We start from the raw sequence: 24,315 nt of genomic DNA, 5'->3' as shown, positions 1-24,315 counted from the left end.
AAAGTAACTCCTTATTAATTTTACTCTATGCAGATGTTTGTTGTTCCAAACATCTTGGAGAACTGACCCCAGATCTTCTGTGTATGATACTTGAGCAGATCCTTCTGTCTCTTCATATGATCCCAGACAGACTGGATGACGTGAGATCAGGGCTCGGTGGGGGCCCGACCATCAATTCCAGGACTCTTTGTTCTTCTTCATTACACTGGCTGTATGTTTGGGAACCTTGTCTGGGTGCAGAATAAATTTAAAGGCAAAGAGCAATGACACCAAATATTGATGTGATTTTGATTTATTTTTTGTTCATTTGCAATTTGCTAATTGATAAAATTATGAACTAATAATCTTTTGTATTTTTGGAAGCATTCAAACTTTACAGCAGTCCTTCCACACCTGCCTAATACTTTTGCATAGGACATACCTTTTAAGCTTTTACTATGTCTTGACTCGGAGCACCGTTTAGTGATTCACTCTAAATCTAATACATAATATCAAGATTTTTCTCCAGAAGTTGTTTTTGGTCTCCAGGATAATATTCCATTCCTCCATGACCATTAGGTGACCAAATTAGGATGTTGTGAGAATTCGTAGAGTTGACCTCTCTGTTTTTTGGCCCAGGTAGACGTTTTTCTATTTGTTTATTTTCTGCCAACAATAAAGCGTCTACAATAAAATACTGGCACGACATACATCTCCATTGCACAGATCTGATTTGTAATGAGTAACGAAAACATTTTACCACCGTCTTTGTATTATTAAGCCTTGTATATTTTCTTCTGGTGATTGTTAATCATGTCATGGATATTTATAGTTGACACATGACTTTTGTCTCGCTGCTGTCTAGTCACTAGGGATCTGCCCACATGGCCTGTGGTTTCACAGAAGCTGAAAGCCAAAGTCTGCTGTACTTTGAAAACAGGAAAAAAAACATATTTGAAGTGTTTGCATATTATCTATTAAGAACTATCACTGTCGATGAGGGATTACTCCTCTTCCATCAAGCCAGAGGCAAAGAGCAGCTCTGGCCCTGAAGATAGCTGTGCCCTGGTCTCTGGCACCGCTCGAAAACCCTTCTGCCTTTAGTAGCCTCTTTGAGTTTGGTTTTATTGGTGATGCATGGTACCAGTTTTGCATTTGGGTCCAGATGCTTCATTTACATGTATGTAATACTCTGTTTGCCCTGCGGTGGGTGCTGTAAGGAAAATGTATGACTGGCCATCAAAATAGTGTGCCCTCTAAAAAATAAAAAATTGCTATCAAGGTCTGAACCAACCGAATGCCGTTAATCTCTTTGGTGTCTTCTCTTGTGGCCATTGAGTCTCCTCGGGCAGTAAGACTTCTAATGTTCTACTAAAACAACTCTTTAAAGGTTTTTCAGGCCCACCAATTTCTCCCGCCTTACCAGTACAAAAATAAGTTTTGCTGCTTCCTATAAAGATTATCGCAACAATAAAATTATCAAAAGTTCAATAGACCAAAAATGGAAAAGTTGCCCAGATCAATCAACCAACCACATGACTTTAATCTTCTCACCTCATGTACAACCCCAATTCCCAATAAGTGGAGACACTGTGTATAGTTTAAAGAAAACATTTTTACATTTAATTAAAAAAAAAAAAAAGTAATTTCGAAATTGATGGCATTGACAAGTATCAAAAAAAGTTGGGACAAGGTTAACGAAAGGTTGGAAAGGTAAGTGGTAGTACTTAATGTTGAGTGAACCTGCTCAGATATGGTGTTATCTGAGCAAGCTTGAATGCTAACAGAGTATCTTCAGCGTGCTAGAATGTGTTCTGGTCCCTGCGGCTATTCGACAGGAGCAACACATGCAGGGATTGACTGTTTGTTATGCAATACCTGTGTCACACTGTAATACTGAGGGTTAATGCGGAGAGACACATTATTCACTAGATGGCAGCAGAGTGAAGAATGGGCTGAATATCCAGCAATGAAGCAGACCAGCAGAATTACAGCGAAGCAACCACTAGGTGGCAGTGGAGTAGTCAGAGTGCCGAGACAATACCAGAAGTAGCGTAGTACAAAGGGGGAATCCAAAACACAGATTCAGTAGAGAAAGCCAAAGGTAAATGTCGGTCAATAGCAGAGGTATCAGATGGGAGAGACAGATCAGGTCAGGGATGAGCCAAAGTCAAATACCGGGGTATCTGAACACACAGGGAAATAAAGAGTGGGACGGAGAGGAGGAAGGAAAACAGGCATGGGTAGTAAGCTGTACGCAGCAGGGCAGATCAGGAACTCACCAGAGCCAGCTACACACGCGGAAGGCAAGCAATATAATTGGCACTGCACACAGGTTGCAGCACAGAGATATAACAGACCGGACACAGGAATGAGGCTTCTCAAGGGGGGCCACCAGACCCCCTGGTTTCCCAGAAAAACATATATGAAAAGCACGAACCAACCGATCAGCATGAACTGATCGCGCCGGGACCCAAAATCGATCCTCCGGACCGTAACCCCTCCAATATACCAAGTACTGAAGCGAGCTGCGAACCATACAAGAGTCGACAATACGTTCAACTTCATATTCTGTTTGTCCATCCACAGAAACAGGAGATGGAGGAGGTGGAGATTCAGTAGAGGAAGGTAAAAACGATTTAAGAAGGGACCTATGAAATACATTGGGGACACACAGCGTCGGAGGCAAGCGTAAGCAAAAGGCAACTGGGTTGACCACCTCAATGATCTCGATAAACTTGGGACCCAGCTTGATGGAGAGGTTTCAGATGTATGTTCTTGGTAGACAACCACACTTTATCTCCTACCAGAAACTTAGGTCCTATGGATCGCCGCTTATCAGCAAAATGTTTCTGTCTGCCCTGGGCCACCCCAATGTTCTTCTGAACCTCCCTTTAAACCTCCCCCAACCATTGAACTGCTGCAGCAGCCCCGGGACACCCCAAATCCAGCCTGGAAATTTCACCAAAATGGGGCTCAAATCCGTAATTACTAATTACAGAAAAATGGAAAGTTGCCAGTGGACTGATTAACCCAATTATTGAATGCGATCTTAGCCACAAGCAGCGAGGAACACCAATCATCCTGCTGAGACGTGGCAAGACACCGCAAAATCTGTTCTAGTTACTGACTTCCTCTCCGCTTGACCGTTGTTCTCGGGATGATAGGCAGAGGAGAATGTCAAGCAAATACCCAATCTCTTGCAAAACACCCTCCAAAACTTAGACATGAATTGCACCTCTCTGTCAGACACCACGTTCAGAGGCACGCCATGCAACCGTACAATGTGCTCAATAAACAATTTAGATAGTGTTTCAGCATTAAGTAGTCCCGCCTGTTTGCTGAACCTGTCAACCACAACCCAGACCACTTTTTTTCCATTGGAAAGAGGGCTATCAGTGATAAAACACATGGACAAATGAGTCCAGGGTCTATCCAGAATTGGCAATGGCACCAATTCGCCGGCCGGCCGATTATGGGAGACTTTAGCATGAGTACATGTATCCCAAGCAGACACAAACATGGCTATATCAGAAGACATGGAGGACCACAAAAACAGTCTAGCAATAGCAATCCAGGTGGCCGAGACTCCCGGGTGCCCACTGAAACCCTCAACCGATCCTGAACTGGGACGAAGAGTTTGTTATCAGGCAATGACAGAGGAGCAAGAGACTGAGCCCCAAGAATTTCAAGCTCCAATTCAGAGGACACCCCAGCAATGACCAACTTGTGCTGTAGAATGGAGTAAGGAGGTTTGGGAGGTGATATCAGATCCAAGCTGTGAGATAAGTCATCGGCCATGACATTCTTGGAACCGGGCCGAAAGGTGATAGAAAAATGAAATTGTGAACAAAAAGTGACCACCTAGCCTGTCTAGGAGTTAAACGTTTGGCAGACTCAATGTAAGACCCAAGGGTCTTCATCGTTTTTTGGGTTTCGCCAACTATTATCACAAATTTATCAAGGGGTTTTCTCAAGTGGTCAAACCACTCACCAATCTCACTTGTAAGAGGACTAATCTTAAAGTCTGGTCATCGCTGGCAGTTGAAGCATTTGCAGCGCTGAAGAAGTGTTTTACGTCTGCTCCTGTGCTGGTTCAGCCCGATCCGTCAGAACCATTCATTGTGTAGGTGTGGGAGTTACGGCCCCTGTCGAGTGTCCAGGCAGGAACCAGAGGAGCCGTCATCTGGGTTCTGGGGGAAACTGTTCCCGGGGGACAGGATTCGAGGACGGACCGTTGTGACTGACAGGTGGGCTGGGGGAGGGACCGTTATAAAGGAGGCGGGGAATTCCCCAGACGATGAGTCAGCAGACCGGGAGAGACACAGCAGGAGAGCATGGGAGCAACTGCCAGCTAGAGCGACTCACCAGCGCCAGGGAGGACGCCGACTGAGAACTCCAGAGGGACGGTATCCAGAGAGCCGTCCGAGACTTGTTGCCCCTCTCCAGACCGTGGCCACTGTGGCTCCAGCACAGCCCGTGGCCGCTATCGCCTCCCCTCTGCCCGTGGCTGCGGCCTACCCGCGGTCGCCCGTGGCCGCCTCCCCTGAGCTCGTGACTGCAGCCTGTTCCCTGCCACCCGCGGCCACCCGGCTTTCACCAGTGGCTGCGGCCAGCACCGCGCCGTCGGCGGCCACGACTGTCCCGCTCCAGTCTGCAGCAGGAGCCGGGCCTCTCTTGATCTGGGACTCCCGGTTGCAGCCGGTATCTGCGCAGGTGGCCTGTCACTCGCCACTATACAGTACATCGCTGCCGCCTGCCCAGGTCCGGGCGCTGAGGCCCATCCGTCCCAGGACTCCGCCGGGGCTTGTGGGGCTCCAGTATCCTCAGCGCGCTGGAGAGTGCGAAGACTGCGTCAACACCTCAGCAACTGGGCCCAGCAACTATTTTGCAGAAAGACCACTAGCCCGAACAGCGAGGGACATCGAGACGGCTAAGTAGACTCTAGACTTAAGGACCCGTAGTCGGCCAAACCACGGCCCTATAGTGACCGGCCGTTGCCGGGAGTAGTCGTGTGCTGCGTTACTGTGTTTGCTTGTTTAGAGCCCCTGCGTGGGCAACCTGTGTTACCCCTGTTTCGGTGATCAAGCCGTGACTGAGGAAAGTCCCCTCAAGTCCCATAAACGTATTCTTAAAAAGCGCTGTAGTTGTTTCGTGACTCGACACTGCAGCCTGCGTACCTGCGCGTACCACATTTGGCATAGTCGGCAGGATGCTGTCTCCGAGCGCAGATGGCGGGGCGCCTGATCAGAGTAGGGCAGCGGGTGCTGCGGATGATAGGGGTCCCCGCTCCAGCATCTCCCTGGGGGCTATGCTAAGTAACTTGCCCCGGTTTCTGGCTCCGATACCCTATTGTGGAGCTGGACCGAATGCATGTGGGGCCTCTTCCGTATGCACCCCATGACCCCCGATCTAGAGGCTGAGGTGGCCCTTATGGCGCTGGATGGGGAGGCCCGGAAGTCGGTTATGTTGAGACCCCCGGGGCATCGCAACACCTTCGCCAGGGTCTTACAGATCCTGGAAGAGACCCACGGGGATCCAACAGACGTGAGGGAGTTGAGAACCCGGTTGTTCAGTCGGATGCAGGGGTAGGGGGAGACCATCACCCAGTATATGAATGCCCTCCAGGAGCTACACACCGCCATAGAAAGGAAGGACGGAATAGGGGTAGGGCTCATCGACATTACATTGCGTGACCTGTTAGTGACTGGACTCCGGGACCCGCTAATCAAGCAGGCAATGCGGGAACAGGTCCGAGTGAATCCATGTTTAGCCTTCTCTGAAGTGGGGAGTCAGGCCCGGGTGCGAGAGCAAGAGCAGGGGATGACGGCTCCTGTGGGGAAGGCCCGGAGCATGGAGTCCTCTGTCAGCATGGTCAAAGAACCTCAATGGATTGAGGAAATGAGACAGGAACTGAAGAGTATCTGGGGTGAGCTGGCCAAAGTGAAGAAGTGAACAGAGACCGCGCCCGGCCGACCTGGCTACTGGTACAGGCCTTGGGGACCTCGCAGTACCCGGGGTGGCCGAGCCTCACCACCCCGGTGTTATGAGTGTGGAGAACTGGGCCACTTCGCACGGGAGTGTCCGCAGCGTGGGAGATACCAACCCCGGCGGACATTAAACTAGAGGGCTCCGGGCATGGGGGACGCCGCTCGGAGCTGGAAGCCACAATGAGGGGTGGTGGAAGTCCCGAAGAACTGGTCGCAAAGTGCCCATTAGTGTGGGCCAAAGTTGAGGGTCGTGCTGTGCCGTGCCTAGTGGATACGGGGTCGCAGGTGACGACCATGCCGGCAACGTACTTCTGGCAGCATTTCCCGGAAGCGGCAAGGCCCCAGTGAGGGCCCATGATACGACTAGTGGCCGCAAACCAACCGCCGGTACCTGTTGCCGGGGTGGTGTGGCTTCAGATGACATTGTGTGGAAAATCCCTCGGTCGCCGGGGAGTGGTCCTAACCCAAGGAGAGACTAACGACCGTCACCCGATCATCTTGGGCATGAACATACTGCGGGAGTTCGGCAATCTACTCCTCAACGACACCACGCAGGAGACCCTAAGTCAGTGGGGTTCTCGCATGGCCCAGGGGTAGATCTTCCAGCGGTTGGTGCGGGAGGCGCAAGTGCTCCAGGAGTGTCAGGAGGGTGAGGCACTGGGCAAGGTCATTGCGCCGGCGGCCCCTCCGCTCTAGCTTCCTCCGGGGCAGACGGTGGTGGCTCTGCCAATCCGCGCCCCGATACCACTGGAGGGCGTGGAGGTGCAGGTGGAACCATGTTATTCAGAGCGCCTGCACCCTGGCATCCTGGTGGCCCACTCCCTGACCACAGTGCGGGAAGGGACTATCTTGGTATGTTGTGTTAACCTGGAAGATCAGGATATCGCCCTGAAACCCCAGGCCGAGATGGCCAAACTAGTGAGGCCATTGGAGGAGATGCTGCCGGACCCCGCAGTCCAGTTGAGGGTGCAACCCGAAGATCCCTGGACAGTGATGGTACAAACTCAACAGGCTGCCGCATCCTCGACCCAAGAAAAAGGTCGAGTCATCCTGGAGAGAATGCGGGCCGGACTGTCCGGCCTAGCGCCAGCCCAGCTTCTCCAAGTAGAGACACTCCTTGGACAATTTTACAGTGTCTTCGCCAGCCACAAGGATGACTTCGGATGTACCACGGCCATCACGCATGGGATCCCCACGGCAGGAGCGGCCCCCATCCGAGAGCGGTATCGGCAAATACCACCGCAGCTATACCAGGAAGTGAAAACTCTGTTAGCCCAAATGCTTCGGAAGGGGGTCATACGAGAGAGACAAAGCCCTTGGGCGGCCTCTATTGTCCTGGTTCGGAAGAAAGATGGCACTTTGCGCTTTTGCGTGGATTATCGGAAGTTGAACGCCTGCACCATCAAGGATTCGTATCCACTGCCCCGCATACAAGAGTCTATGTCCGCCCTGGGGAAGCAACGTACTTTTCAACCCTTGATCTGGCCAGTGGGTACTGGCAGGTGCCAATGTCGGAGGAAGACAGGGCCAAGACGGCATTCATCCTTCCCATGGGACTGTTCGAGTTCAATCGGATGCCGTTTGGGCTGGCCAATGCCCCAGGAACTTTCCAGCAGTTGATGGAGTGGTGTCTAGGAGACCTCAACTTTGAAGCCACGTTGATATACCTGGACGATATTATCATCTACTCCGCCACGCTCGAGGACCACCTGAAGCGGTTGGGGCAGGTGCTCGGCCGGCTGCAGAAGTACGGGTTAAAGGTAAAGCCCCAGAAATGCCACCTGTTCCGCACCCAAATCGAGTACCTGGGGCATACCGTCTCTGCGGAGGGCGTCCGACCATCCCTGGAAAAGGTCGCTGCCGTCCAGGGATGGCCTACCCCCGAGACGGTGAAAGACGTGTGGGCCTTCTTGGGGCTGGCCGGCTACTACCGTCGGTTCGTGAAAAATTTTGCTCACCAAGATCGAGCCCTGCAGGACCTGGGCGAATGGTCTGAAGATCCAGTGGCAGCAACCGCAAGAGGATGCGCTTCAAGATCTTAAGGTTGCGCTCTTGGACGCCCCGATATTGGCATATGCGGATTTCTCGCAACCGTTCATCCTACATACTGACGGGAGCCTTCAGGGACTAGCAGCTGTGTTGTCACAGGTGCAGGGCAGCCGGGAGAGAGTGATCGCCTATGGTAGCCGGTCGCTGCACGACTCAGAATGCAACCCGGACAATTACAGCTCCTTTAAGCTCGAGCTCCTCGCGGTGGTGTGGGCAATGACGGAGCGATTCGCAGAGTACCTGGCGGGCTCCGAGGTAGTAGTGCGGACCGATAACAACCCGTTGGCCCATTTGGAGAGAACGCCAAACTGGGGGCCCTCGAGCAACAGTGGGTGGCTCGGATGGCCAAATTCAATTATAAGATCATCTACAAACGGGGAGCTGAAAACGTGCACGCCGACATGCTCTCCAGAATCCAACACACCACCCCAGGGAGAAGTCAAGACGACGAATTAGAGGCAGACGAGACGCCGTTCACCCTCCCCACCGCCGCACCTACAGTCAACACGCAGGAAGCACCTCATCTGGGACTCCTAGGAGGGATGTTGGAACAGCCCCGCGACAACTGGATCCAGCAGCAACAAGAAGATACAGAAATTGGACTCCCGTGCCTATGGGTGGCCACCGGTAAATTGCCCATGGGCTCACAAAGACAGACTTTAACCCAAGATATGCTGCTGATGTTGCGCCAGTGGGAGAAACTAGCCATAAAAAAGGACTTTTATATCGAAAAGCCACGTCACGAACCACGTCAGCTACGATATGGCAGGTGATCGTGCCCGGAGCCCATCTCAACCAACTGGTCCGGGAAGCCCATGAAAAAGGGGCTCATTTTGGTGCTCAAAAGACTTTACAATGGCTACAGCAGATAGTGTACCACCCACGCTTGCCCGCTGCTGTAGAAGAAGTTTGTCGAACCTGCCGTTCGTGTGAACTCACTAAACCCCCCGCGCAACGAGCCCCGGTGCAAACTATTGCAACATCGGCCCCTCTGGAGCTTCTTACGGTGGACTATCTAAGCATAAGTCCTGCCTATCAGGGGTATGCACCTTGCCTCGTTATGGTGGACCATTTCACCAAGTTTGCTGAGGTCACCCCCACCCGAGACCAAACAGCGGAGTCGGCCGCCTATGCGATTTGTAAATACTTTATTCAAGTGTACAGCTGTCGACAATGAATACATTCGGACCAAGGGGCGTGCTTCCTGGGAAAAGTCATGGAAGAGCTACACCATCTTTAAGGGATAGATAAATCGCGAACTACGCCATACCACCCGCAGGGAAATAGAGCTTGCGAGTGATTCAATCGTATGCTAATCCAAATGCTGCACACCCTAGAGAGTGGTGTGGGTGTATAACAATCGGGTACATCGAGTGACTGGTTACACCCCCTACTCATTGCTGTTCGGACGAGAAGGCAAAGGCATTACGGAGGTGGAATTGAACCCGGAGGAACCACAACCCTGGACCAGGGTTTCCTCATGGGTCCGAAACTACCGGCATCAGCTGCAGACCCTCCACCGTATCGTCCATACGAAGCTCCAGGATCTAGAACACCAAGGAGGAGCACTATCCCCACCCATTGACTTTCAAGCTGGGGATCGGGTACTTGTACTTGATCAACGCCCCCAAAACAAGTTAGAAAACCGGTGGGAGGCGACCCCATACCGAGTGTTGCACCGAATAAGGCCCGACAGGCCTGTGTACGAAATACAATCTGAAGGAAACAACGCGCCCCTCACTCGGGTTGTGCACCGTAACATGTTACGACCATGCACGTCTACCGATCCCACGCGACCTGAACCGACCCCCCAGGTCCCTGACCCCTGCCTATGGTCTGGGACCTGGATGACGAAGAGGACTTCCCCGTCACATCTGCGGGGCGCCCCAGCAGTGGCACTACCGTAGACCCGGAAATCCCACTAGAACCAACTAGTCGACCACCCTCCACCACCCCAGAAGACTCCACTACACCCGAGCTTCGACGCTCCGAGCGGTCAACAGCTGGCAAACCCCCTGAACGTTACGAACAGGAACAGTTCGCATGGCGACAAGGACTGTCATCCCAAGGAACTAATACGTATCTACAGAAACCCTTGCCCGAGGACTCGCGAGCATACAGGGCGGGGGAGTGTGGGAGGAATGGCCCCCATCGAGTGTCCGGGCCGGAACCAGAGGAGCCGTCATCTGGGTTCCGGGGGAAACTGTTCCCGGAGGACAGGATTCGAGAATGGACCGTTGTGACTGACAGGTGGACTGGGGGAGGGACCAATATAAAGGAGGCGGGGAATTCCCCAGACGATGAGTCAGTAGACAGGGAGAGACACAGCAGGAGAGTGTGGGAGCGACTGTCAGCTAGAGCGACTCACCAGCGCCAGGAAGGACGCCTACTGAGGACTCCAAAGGGACGGTATCCAGAGAGCCGTCAGAGACTTGTTGCCCCTCTCCAGACCGTGGCCACTGCAGCCCCAGCACAGCCCACGGCCGCTGTCACCTCCCCTCTGCCCGTAGCTGCGGCCTACCCGCGATCGCCCGCGGCCGCCTCCCCTGAGCTCGTGACCGCAGCCTGTTCCCTGCCACCTGCGGCTGCCCGGCTTTCACCAGTGGCTGCGGCCAGCACCATGCCGTCGGCGGCCACGACTGTCCCGCTCCAGTCCGCAGCAGGAGCCGGGCCTCTCTTGATCGCGGACTCCCGGTCACAGCCGATATCTGCTCAGGTGGCCTGTCACTCGCCACTATACATCGCTGCCGCCTGCCCAGGTCCGGGCGCTGCGGCCCATCCGTCCCAAGACTCCACTGGGGCCTGTGGGGCTCCAGTATCCTCAGCGCGCCGGAGAGCGCGAAGACTGCATCAACACCTCAGCAACTGGGCCGAGCAACAATTTCGCCGAAAGACCACCAGCCCGAACGGCGATGGACATCTGGACGGCTAAGTAGACTCTAGACTTAAGGACCCGTAGTCGGCCAAACCGCAGCCCTATAGTGACCGGCCGTTGTCGCGATTAGTCATGTGCTGCGTTACTGTGTTTGCTTGTTTAGAGCCCCTGCGTGGGCAACCTGTGTTACCCCTGTTTCGGTGATCAGGCCGTGACTGAGGAACGTCCCTTCAAGTCCCATAAACGTATTCTTAAAAAGCACCGTAGTTGTCTCGTGACTTGACACTGCATCCTGCGTACCTGCCCGTACCACATAGGTGGAAGCATCAGAGGTAGGAGTGGGGGCGGTGTTTACTCAGGGACCGGCCACTTTGACTAATTTATGTGTCTTTTTCTCCAGGATATTTTCAACTGTGGAGAGAAATTACGATATTAGTAATCAGGAGTTGTTGGCCATAAAACTGGCTTTTGAAGAGTGGAGGCACTTTGTGGAGTGGGCTGTTCATCGGATCACGGTGATTAGGGACAACAAGAACCAGGGCACCCGGGAGTCTCGGCCACCTGGAGAGCTATTACTAGACTGTTTTGGTGGTCCTCCATGTCTTCTGATATAAGAAGCGCTTCAAGAAGTCTCTGGGTTGTACCCAATTAACAATGGCCTGCACCTTTCTGGGGTCCATAAGAAACCCATTGGCAGAGAGGATGAACCCCAAAAAGGAAAGCTCTTGGACACAAAATGATCACTTCTCACGTTTAGCGAACAAGGAATTCTCCTGTAACCTCTGAAGAACCGCACGTAGATGACCTACGTGCAATTCTTTGTCAGGTGTAAAAATAAAAATGTCATCCAAATATACAACCATAAAGCGCCCATTGAAATCAGAAAATACATAATTAATGAAGTTTTGAAACACCGTAGGAGCGTTCATAAGACCAAAGGGCATGACTACATTTTTCAACAACCCTTCAGAGGTGAGAAATGCCATTTTCTACTCCTCCCCTTCCTGAATGCGGATGACGTTATGCGCTCCCCTGAGATCCAACTTGAAAAACCACTTAGCTCCGGATAATTGGTTGTAAAGATCTGGAATGAGCGGGAGGGGTAGGAATTTCTCACCATAATTTTATTAAGTTCCCAAAAATCGAGGCAAGGGCATAAACCACGATCTTTCTTTTTAACAAAAAAGAATCCAGCAGCCGCTGGAGAGACAGAGGGATGGATGTGACCTTTGCAAAAACTTTCTGAGATATAATCTTTCAATGGGGATGTGTTCTGGGCCAGAAAGATTGCACAAACGACGCTTGGGCAATTTAGCACCCGGAATCTCCAAAATCAGGGATACCCTCCAGATTAACATAAGACACCAGAATGGCAGAAAGACAACCATTAGAACAAATAGGATCCCATTTAACAATATCATGGGATTTCCAGTCAATAACAGGATTATGTAACTGTAACATGAAATTTGTTCCTGGTACAAGGAATCCACCTTGAGGAGAAACTACTCACAGACAAATTTAACCACATTTTGAGCCAACAGTGTCTTATCAATGACAATGATATGGATGGGAGTCTTTTGCCTAACTGTCCCTAACTTACTCCTGGATACCAGACTAGAGTCAATAAAGTTCATGGATGACCCACAGTCCACAAAAGCTGAAATGGGTGTAAAACCATCTCCAATACAAAGTTCCACCTCTAGCAAAATCTTTTGAAATGAGGAAAATGGTACCTGAGAGTCTGGGTGATCTCCTCGACAATCACCCAGACTTAAGCGTTTCCAGGCAATTTGTTAGTCTGTGGGCACGAGGGGCAGTCCTTCTTCCAATGTTCCGGACTTCCACAATAGAAACACCTTCCCGTCACTGCTTCCTCTCCTTCTCCTTGAGGTTAGTGGCCCCAACCTCCATAGGTTCCATATATGGCATACCCTCGGACTTAGCAGGATATACTGGAACCTCTCGCTGGATTACTCCTCAATCTCGCAATCTCTGATCCATGCGAATGGCCTGGGTCATGGCCTCCTCCATAGAACTGGGTGGTGGATGGAGAGCCAGAGCGTCTTTGAGATGATCCGAAAGTCCTCTCCTGAACTGGCATCTTAAAGCAGAGTCAATCTTGGACACCTCGAGGGACCACCATCTAAACTCAGAATAATACCATTCAGCAGTGAGTTTACCCTGGGAGAGGCCCATGATCTTGTCCTCTGCCACTCTGACCTGGTCTGGTTCATCATATATCAGTCCTAAAGCCTTAAAAAGCCTATCTACAGAAAAACCTATCCACAGACATACGTTCAGGGGCAGTAGCAGGTAAAGAAAAAGCCCAAGTTTGAGGACCCTCCCGGAGTAAAGAAATAATTATCCCACTTGTTGACTCTCATCTCCTGAGGATCTGGGTCTGAGGGAAAAAAGTAACTTATAACTCTCCCTGAATGTATGAAACTTCTCCTTCTCTCCGGAGAAAGTATCTGGGAGCCTGACCGTAGGTTCAAGGGAGTGTAAAGAAATATCAATGGGGTCGGATTGCCTAAAGGCTGATTGTGTCATGGAACCCTGAAGAGATTTAACAGCTTCAGTAAGTTCCCTCTGGAGTTGGTTGAGAAGTGGCAAGGGCTCTATGTTCCACTGACAAATCCTGCATTTGGGTCAAATTTGACATCTGATCCGTAAGAGTACAAAGTGGATCCATAGAGAGAGAGAGAGGAGAGAAAAAAAAATGTGTGGCCAGTTATAATACTGAGGGTTAATGCGGAGACACACTTTCCACTAGATGGCAGCAGAGTGGAGAATGGGCTGAATATCCTGCAATGAAGCAGACCAGCAGAATTACAGTGAATTATACCAAAAATAATTCCACATGGCAAAGTGGAGACACCTCTAGACCAACAATGAAAACCAAAAAAGAAGAAAAAAGCTAGGGATTAAAGATGTCATACATGACGATTAATCATAATAATAGATAATAAATGAGGCATGATGTCTCAAGATTTGTAAATAATTTGTCACTATAAAATAAAGAATATCCATAAAATCCCACATACAGCAATAGAGGATGACTAAGAATAAATCTCAAAAAATGTAACAAAGTTTATTGATCATAAATTACATATATGACAAAACTGCAAGAATACACAGAAACATGGGGTTGCAGATAAAAAGGAGACCTTTGTATAGATTATTGCATCCAATAGATCATCATACACTCAAGAGGAAGGTATGTGTCTCTTCAATTATTAAATAACTGACTGCAGAGGAAAAAGGGTAATAGTAATACTGCCAACATTAAGTCTCTCAGAATAATACCTATGCATATATACTATACTCCAACTGCCTATAAGGGAAAAGAATGCATATGTGAGGCACATGGAAACCTCCAGGGTGCAGAGATCTGGTGAAAAGATATCTGATACACAGGACAGAAAAATAGAAGTCCCACTATGCAACCTGCAAATACCACACCGCAAAAAAGTGAAAAATGATGATATCAGCAAAGCCTATAATTATAGGAAAATATAGGCATTGCAGAAATTACAGTGAAGCAACCACTAGGCAGCAGCAGAGTAGTCAGATAGCCGAGTCAATACCAGAAGTAATGTAGTCCAAAGGGGGAATCCAAAACAGAGTCAGTGGAAAAAGCCTAAGGTCAGTGCCGGTCAATAGCAGAGGTATCAGAAGGGAGAGACAGGTCAGGTCAGGGACGAGCCAAAATTAAATACCAGGGAATCCGAACACACAGGGAAATAAGGAGCAGGGGCGGATAGATGGAAGCTAAACAGACACGGGAAGTTAGGTGTACACAGCAGGACAGATCAGGAACTCACCAGAGCCAGTTACACACGCGGAAGGCAAGCAATATAAGTGACACTGCACACAGGTTGCAGGCAGCACAGAGATATAGCAGACCAGACACAGGAATGAGGCCAGGAAAATTATCCCCTGACATGACCAGACCGGGAAAGGAGAGACAAGACAAGAACCCGGCCTGGATCATGACATCCTGCATGTACTGCTGCTGTTGAACAGCCACGAGACATGCAACTGTGGTGACTCGAACAAAGTACCCCAAAGATACTCCGTTAGCACCAAAGCATGCTCAGATAACACCTTATCCGAGCACTTTTACTCCACACTAGAAGTAATGAAAAACAGCTGGAGGGTCAAGTTTCAGTTATGTCAAATGATTGTGTATAAAAACATCATGGTAGAGAGGAAGAGTCTCACAGAAGCAAAGATGGTTGGAGGTCACCAATCTGTGACCAAGTGCAAATAAAATTTATATAATTGTGAAAAATATTCCTCAATGCATAACAGATAAGACTTTGAATATCCATAATCTTCAGTGCATAATGTCATCACAAGATTCGGAGATTCTGGAGAAATCCATGTGCACAAGTGACAAGGACGACTGTCAATATTGGATGCTCGCGATCTATGTACCGTTAGGCGGCTTTGTATGTGAACTCAGCCCTCCGTGCAATCCACAAATGCAAGTTAAAGAAGAAGCTTTAAGTTTAAACAATCCAGAAGTGCTGCCATCTTCTCTGGGTCAAAATCCATTTATGAAGGACAGAGGAGCAGTGAAAATTCTACATAATACAACTTTCCTCTCCCTAAACTCCAGCAATTGTATCCTCACTTCCTAGACCATTTACATGGTACATATGGTCATGGAAATGGAAAAAATGTCCAGCGTTCACCCACAAATGTGTTCTATGTTCTTACAAGAGATTAACAAATCATTGCATTCATGTTTTCATCACATTTTACATTTTTTGGTGTTTGGGGTTGTACATAATTCAACATTTGATTCCCGTAATTTTTTTGCAAAAATACCCTGAACTGTGCTTGTACATATGAACCCAAGTCCTTGTGATTATGACTTGACTTTTATTGCCAAAATTGTCTAGAAGTTCATGATCGTGCAATTAAAAACTAATCCCATTAATGTCTAAAGTTCAAGCCGCCCAAACTCTTCCTTTTTAGCATAAATACGCCCAAAATTCCACATTGATTACTAAGTTCAGTTACGGAATTGGACTTTTTTTTATCATATATGATCATATGAATATTTGTTCCTAGCTGTATATAAAAATAAAGATGAAGTCCAGATATGGTCAGCCTTAACTGTCGACAATTTTTTTTTTAAGGATTTCTTTTTTTTTTATACAAATTCAGCATAAAACTGGAGAATTGTAGTAAATCTCCGCCCACAAAATTCACGTTAAAACCCCTGAGTGTTATAGTTATATCCCGACAGAGTGTTATAAAATCATGTTCTTTTTTTCAATGCTTTTCACCTAACGCCACACATCTCAGGACATATTGAGCGAATAGGAAAGGTAAGAAAGAACGCACTTATAGTTTCACCATGGTAGGACTCAGTTGCTTTGTGGTGGTGGCGCTTTGGGTTCTTAACCAAAAGGGAACTGATTTGCCATTATCTTCACCCCATATCTCAAAGGGTATGTCCACATGACTTCTATGTATTAGATACCATCGCAGCCACCATGTTAATCCAAGCAAAACCGCTTCAAGAAAACGCAAGCAGTCCTGAACTGGCTCTACTGGCAGCTACCTTCGTTCTTGCTGCGGCTCCCCCACTGGTGTCTTTTACTGTCTGTATAGGGCACTGGCTGCTTCTCAAAGACTGAACCAGCTATTTTAACTGCTTCAGTGTTTCCAAACATGCTATTTTAACATTGTCGCGCGTTATGCCCACTTTATTCATTGGTTTCGCAGTGCTTTTTCAGACATATTCCAGATGAAATCCACCTGAAAAAGACGTTGTGTGCACATACCCTTATAGTGTCTACCAGTCTCTGATATTGATTGAAAGATGTTTTATCAGCTCCCTTCTATGGTGAAATTTTTCAGCAGTAGGCTATTTAACATTTATTTTTAGCCCAATTTCACAACACTCTTCTAGAAGAAAAAATAAAATCAATTCCATGAGATTTAAATGTCCCATTATGAAAAAAATTTGTTGCAGTTGCTAGCGTACATGCTGAGGTTTTTCTGCAAAAGACATTTCAGAAAAATATCAGCCTTTTTTTTTCCCCAAAGTGCCTTGTTTTTACTTTTTAGGCAGTGCTAGAATGGACCAGTCACTTCTTTTATCCGCTTCAGAAAAAGAAAAAACTGAACTTATGCACAAAGTTTGCTTACATTGCATTTTTTAGCTCTTTTTCCACCTATAGACGTGGGCACATACTCTTATTCTCAATCACACAAAGAATTCATAGAATCATAGAATCGTAGAGTTGGAAGGGACCTCCTGGGCCATCTGGTCCAACCCCCCGCTCAAAGCAGGATTCGCTAAATCATCCCAGTCAGATGTCTGTCCAGCCTCTGTTTGAAGACTTCCATTGAAGGAGAACTAACCACTTCTCGTGGCAGCCTGTTCCACTCATTGATCACTCTAACTGTCAAAAAGTTTTTTCTAATATCTAATCTGTGTCTCCTCCCATTCAGTTTCATCCCATTGCTTCTAGTCTTTCCTTGTGCAAATGAGAATAAAGTTGATCCTTCTACAATGTGACAGCCCTTTAGATATTTGTAGACGGCTATTAAGTCTCCTCTCAGTCTTCTCTTTTGCAAACTAAACATTCCCAAATCCTGCAACCTTTCCTCATAAGACAGGGTTTGCAGACCGGTCACCATTCTGGTCGCTCTTTTCTGAACTTGCTCCAGTTTGTTGATGTCTTTTTTAAAATGTGGTGCCCAAAACTGGACACAATATTCCAGATGAGGTCTGACCAAAGAGGAGTAGAGGGAAATAATGACTTCACGTGATCTAGACTGTATGCTTCTGTTAATACATCCTAGAATTGCATTTGCCTTTTTTGCTGCTGCATCACACTGTTGACTCATATTCAGTCTGTGATCTATTAGTATACCCAAGTCATTTTCACATGTGCTGTCACTTAGCCCTATTCCTCCCATTCTGTATACGCTTTTTTCATTTTTATTGCCCAGATGTAGTACTTTGCATTTTTCTCTGTTAAAAACCATTCTGTTAGTTGCTGCCCACTTCTCCAGTTCATTTAAATCTTTTTGAATCCTCTCTCTCTCTTCTCTAGTATTAGCTATCCCTCCTAGCTTTGTGTCATCAGCAAATTTAATCAGTTTACCCTCAATTCCTTCATCTAAATCGTTGATAAAGATGTTGAACAATACAGGGCCCAGGACAGAGCCCTGTGGTACCCCACTTGAGACATTCTTCCAACTGGGTGTGCAGCCATTTACAACCACTCTTTGGGTCCGATCACTAAGCCAGTTATGAATCCACCTAACAGTTGCCTTGTCCATTCCATACTTAGTCATTTTTTCAATAAGGATTGTATGAGAGACTTTCATGATGGATTTCATGAGGATGGAGAGCTAACCAAGGATGGAGAACTATTCAAGGATGGAGCGCTAATCAAGGATGGAGAGCTAATCAAAGATGGAGAGCTAACCACGGGTGGAGAGCGCAATACTTTTTCACGGACGCAAATTCGGCCTTCACGGTCATATGGAGCACAGCCCCTGTTTTTGCGGCCCCATAGAAATGCATTGGGGTCGCAAAAACGACCAGCAAAAACACGGCAAGTGTAAAACCAGCCTAAGGTTCAATGATGATCTACGGTGTGTTCTGTAGAGCCACTAGGGTGATTAACTACGGCCATAATAAAACATATGAAAAGGTTTAAAGTTCTACAAACATGGTTAGGTGAGAATTAAAAATGTTTTCCCTTTTTTACTAATAGTGCATGGTCAGAGGGGAATAAGTTACTTGTTTGAGGAAGTAGAAGCAAGAATTTGATGTTATTGCACCTAAAATTAGCTAATAATTTACTAATAATAAAATATTAATGATTTGCATACTTTTACAATCATTTGTACTTCAGCATGTTGCTTTTATTACACAGGGTCCAATGTACAGCGCTGATGTTGGGAATTCTTGCCAAAAGAGGGCTCTCGATCAACATGAACACTCTCATCCTCTATTAAGCAGTCTGTCTAGTCATGCAAGCCGAAAGGAAACAATGAAAAAGTGCAGGAACAAAACACAGATATTTAGGGTGGAGGGAAAGAACTTTATGCATTGGCCTAGAGATAGTCAGGAATACAGGTCACTTATTTCTCAAATACCAACCAGATACTGTGTTGGTTCCAGCCTTCCAGCCATTGTTTCCTTTCTTAATATTCATACAAACCTGTTGGAAAATTTAAAAGAGGCTGTCCACTCTTTAGAATCTTGTTTTGCCATTAGGATCAGCTAAAAATAAGTCTATTACAAGTTGTTTTGCTTCTGAGAGCCCTAAAACTTATGCAGCATTCACAGATATGTGTGGGCCGGTTGGAACACGGAGCGTGATGCATGGACTGTCCCAGGTTTCCTGACCCAAACTTGACAGCTTTATTCATCCGTGTGTCATGGTCTGAGCATGGACTATGATGCATGGCCTGTTCTTGGGACTCCTGACCAGAAATTGACAGCCTCATAGGCATATATGAAGCTGCCAAATTTGGGTCAGGAGACCCAATGCCAGTCCATGCATCCATGTCTGCTCAGACCATGACACAGAGATGTATAAGGCTGTAAAGTTTGGGTCAGGAGACCTGTGGACAGTCCATCCATCATGGTCCATGCTCCGATCAGGACTCTCCGATGTACAGAGTGAGCCATTTATATGGATACACTTGGGTGGGCCATTTATATGGATACACCTGGGTGGACCAACTTCAAAATGGCTGCCATGGTCATCACCCATTTTGAAAAGTTTTCCCCCCTCCCATATACTAATGTGCCACAAGCAGGAAGTTGATATCACCAACCATTCCCATTTAATTTAGGTGTATCCATATAAATGGCCCACCCAGGTCTAATCTTTTAAATGGTCCACCCTGTATAAAGCTGCTACGTTCGGGTCAGGCGATCCATGGACAGTCCATGCATCCCTGTCTATGCTCAGACCATGACACATGGATGTATAAGGCTGTAAAGTTTGGGTCAGGAGACCTGTGGACAGTCCATCTATCATGGTCCATGCTGAGATCAGGACTCTCGGATGTATAAGGCTATTAAAGGGAACCTGTCATTTTTAACTAAAAGAGCCACCTTCAGCAGCACTAAGGCTGCATTCTGTGCAGGTGGCTCTTTTGTTTCTGACCCCCAATAACGCCAAAATATAGACTTTTATATATTGTTCCTCATAGCTGCATTCTGTCACAGAGGTATGGAGTGTCGCCTCCTCCCAGCTGTCCATCAACCCCCCTTTACAGCGTCCCTGCAACACCTCCTTCTTTTGTATTTGCCGCCATTACATGTTGTTGGGCACCTGTGCTGTGACAACGGTTTTCGGGCAAATAAAAAAGAAGGAGGCGGTGCAGGGACACTGTAGAGGGGGGTTGATGGACAGCTGGGAGGCGGCGACACTCCATACCTCTGTGACAGAGTGCAGGTATGAGGAACAATTTATAAAAGTCTATATTTTGGCATTAATGGGGGTCAGAATCAGAAGAGTCACCTTCACAGAATGCAGCCTTATTGCTGCTCAAGGTAGCTCTTTTAGTTAAAAACGCCCAGGGGGGGTGACAGGTTCCCTTTAAGCTTGGATCAGGAAACAGTCCATACATCATGACCCCTGCTCGGACTGTGACACATGGATGCATGAATGTGGTTTTAGCTGTAATCTGCAGGTAGACGCAGCAGCATCTAATCAATTTTTCTTCCCATTCTCCGCAGGTAAAATAAAGCATTACACAGTCATCAATAAAATCAATATGTCCATGTAATGCACAGATGTGCTGGGTCTTCCTGAGCAAGCGATGAACCAGGTTTTGCTGGTGATGGCCACAGACAATTATCTTCTTGACCAATTCCTCTCTAGTTTTGCATCGTGCTGGTGTCCTTGTCACTGCTAGTAGCATGAGGTAGTACATGTAGCCCATTCATTTTGCACAAGTAGTCCAGCACCTCCAGGATACCACATCTATAAATGCCATCAGAGCATGGTTTGTTGTGTCTCCCAGAGCAGTCTCAAGAGCATGGAAAAGATACCAGGTCATGGAAAGTTACATGAACAAAGCTGGAGAGGGCCTTAGAAGGACATCAACACCGTAGTGAGACCAGTAATAGCTTCTATGCTTGAGGTGGAGCATGAAGAGCTCCAGCAGGCTACTGGTGTGCATGTATCTGCCCAAACAGACTCCATCCAGAAGGCATTCACAGCCCTGTAATGTACAGCTCGATAAGCAATTACCATAGAACCAGAATTGTTAGGTCGGTCAATGGTGCCACACTGTCTTCACCGATGAGAGCAGGTTCGTACTGAGCTAATGAGATGGATGTGAAAGAATCTGAAGACTGAACATTATGCTGCCTTCAGACTCATCAAGCATAACTGGTTTGGCGCTAGAATAGTGATGGTACACATGATGGCCAACAATACCCTGACTAATGTTAGGTACCGAGCTGATATCCTAAGAGGTATAGTCTGACATTACAATGGTTCATTGGGCTCTGGGTTATCCCTGGAGCAAAAAAAATGCCTGCCATCATGTAGCTGTAGGGAGGGTGCTGTTATGGACAGTGAGGAACACACTGCCATTTTAAGAGACAGCACCCCATTGTCTGGTGTGATGGAATGTTCAGCTCCCCCCATGCAATAGACTGTGTTAATAGACTGCTCTGTGCTGAGGGGAGGGGTTGAGCCTGGAGAGGGTGTGAGCTGGAGCTGCTGCAGAGAATGTCTGTGCTTGTAGCTGTAAAGAGGTCCCACAGCCTGGGATAGATTGGACTCGTGAAATTGGACAGACTCTTTGGGTGTAGCAAGGGTGGCTGTCCTGTGCTAGTTTGAGAAATCACGAAGATACCAAGAAAGGGATATACAGTTTCCAGGAGTACCTCCTGGACCCAGAAGCAAGGAGAAGACCATGTTTCACGGAGCTGGCAGAGACTTGTGCCCACCACAGTACTAGACTGTTGGGGGACCCCCAGGACTGGTTCTGAGTCCCCAATATCACCGTCCGTTTGTTCCTGTTTTGTGCACATGTCAGGGCCTAGTGTATGCTTTAACAGAACATGGCAACCATGTGGCCTGATTAGTAGAGGCCAGGGAGGCTACACGTAGAGTAACATCATTCTTTGTTTATTGTTTGCATTTTCTTGTGTGACATATATTGATTCTGTAATAGTTGGAGCACCGTGCTATTTGATGGCCCAGTTAAAGAAAACAACTCTTGTAAATTATCTTTTGCCATTGTGTAGGAGGGTGGACAGACCTATGGACCTGTCTGATGCAGCAGGAAAATGTAAAATATATTGTGTACAATGCTTTATTCTGACTTGAATGTATTCGTGTGGGACAACAGCTAGAATTGGGAGAAGACGGTGTAGTACCAGGTTTTGGTCACTAGATGGAGACATAGGGTAGTAAGAAAAGGGCTTAACAGCAGCTTTAGGCTAGGGAAACGCAGAGTCGTGGTGGGCGGAGATATGGGACTGGGAAGGGGATTTCCATAGTACGGAGATAAAAGGAAAGAGAGTCCCAGGGGCAGGAAAGACACCCAGTAGGAGACAGAAGAGAGAAGAGCTCAGGAAAGGATGGAGGGAGGAAGAGCTCAGGAAAGACAGAGGAGAGAGATGGATACTCGAAGAGGGGAGTGGCCCTGATAGGACAGCTGCTGACTAAAGGATGCCTGGGGTACCTGACGGCTGGACACTGAAGGAGCGGTAAGTGTAGCAGCGGGCAGACTTGGTCGGGGGAAACGCCGTGGCCCTGGGCCTAACGGCAGCCATGGTGGAAGAACTCAGGGGTCTTCACCAACAGGAGGAGGTGACAGGTACCCAGGCCAGGGAGCAGAAGCTGTCGTGTTTTGCTGTGGATGTCAAGAGGACACCCAATAAAGTTGGACCTGATTGTATGTGTTTCTTGGTCTGTCGTCAGTCTGTCTCGCAGCTGAAAGGGACCACCCCCCTGTCGACACACATACTACAAGTGGCATAGTCGGCAGGATCCATCACTGCCCACCCCACCAACATAGGCGGTGAGACCGCGCTGAAGATTAAAAGGGCCCGAGCTGAACGGGTTGAAGATTTGTTGGAGTGGATTACAATCTAGGACTGTGATTGACCTTGCTGAAAGAAACCCAGAAAAGACTTTGCGCATTTGCAGAAATGGCTGTGGCACTTGAACATCCAAAAGGACTGGAAGAGTCAGGTGCCACATTGGATTAGATATATAGCTAGAGCTACATTGGATTACCAGGAGCAGCTATGCCGAGCCCGCTCCTGGGGGGAGCAGTGTACATCCAGTGACAGCCGCCCCTTCCCACTTAACGCTGGAAAATGGGTGGAGGGGCCGGCAGATGCCCCACCCTGGAACGGGAGTGACACCTCTTATCAGGCTGAGTGCAGCTGCTTGGCGCCATTGAGCCCCGCAAGAACGGACATGATGAGACGCTGCCGCTGCCATGGCCTTGGACGGGTGGAGTGGCAATGGCGGCAGGAGGTCGAGGCCCGCTGCATCACCTGTGCCTGGGAGTCGCAACAGGCATACCGGGCGCTTACCCGGAAAGAAGATCCCTGGACTCAGCTGGGGCTGTGACACCTGGACCTGCGGAGCGGAGGGAGGAGGCGTGTCCACCTGCAGCACTGGCCGTGCCGAAGCGCCATTGGAGAAGATGTTGCTGACATGTCTTGCGGAACCATCGGGCCTGGAGGCCTGTCCTGCCGGACGGCAGGATGAAGAACAGCAGCGGACACCAAGCGATGGGATCGGAAGCAGCAGAGGAACGGCGGGGCCCTTCCAGCGGATGCAGGCAGACGACAACGAGCCCGCCCAGCAGGAGGAGGCCGGTGACATCTTGGAGGCTCCGGTTGCTCGGGTGCCCAGGTCCCCGGGTCCCCGGAGGAGTTGCGGAGCAGCCGGAAGGAGGCCGCGGCATCGGGAAAGGTGAGCGTCTCCCCGCCCTGGCCGGTGGCACCGCAGGCAGCCCCCGCTTCCCCGCCCCATCCAGATGCTAGGCCCAAAATCCCTGATCGTGATTTCCAGCCTTCCCGCCAAGCTCTGCCCTGTCATACGCTACCGGCCCAAGGGGGTGCGAGGCCTAAGGTCCGCACTCCTAAGTCTCAGCCTCCCCGCCCGGCCTCCCCTCACTCACCGACATCGGCACCCGACGAATCCGCAGCCTATGCAGGCCGGCTGACGTCCCCTCCATCAACTCTCAGCCTCCCCGCCCGGCGTCTCCCCGTCCCGCATCACCAGGGCGGAGCGGGTCTGCAGCCTGCACGGGGTCGTCCATCTGGATCGCTGACATCATCGCCCAGAAAAAGAGCGAGGAGCGGGAGATCTGGGCAGCCCTCCATGAGAAGGGGAAAACTGCCATGTATGTCCCCTGGAGCCACGGGCGGCTCGTATATACCAACGTCGA

Source organism: Dendrobates tinctorius, unplaced genomic scaffold, assembly GCF_039654945.1.
Source record: "Dendrobates tinctorius isolate UK_male_01 unplaced genomic scaffold, ASM3965494v1 ptg000028l, whole genome shotgun sequence".
Classification (NCBI taxonomy): domain Eukaryota; kingdom Metazoa; phylum Chordata; class Amphibia; order Anura; family Dendrobatidae; genus Dendrobates; species Dendrobates tinctorius.
Note: the sequence above shows the minus strand (reverse complement) of the source record.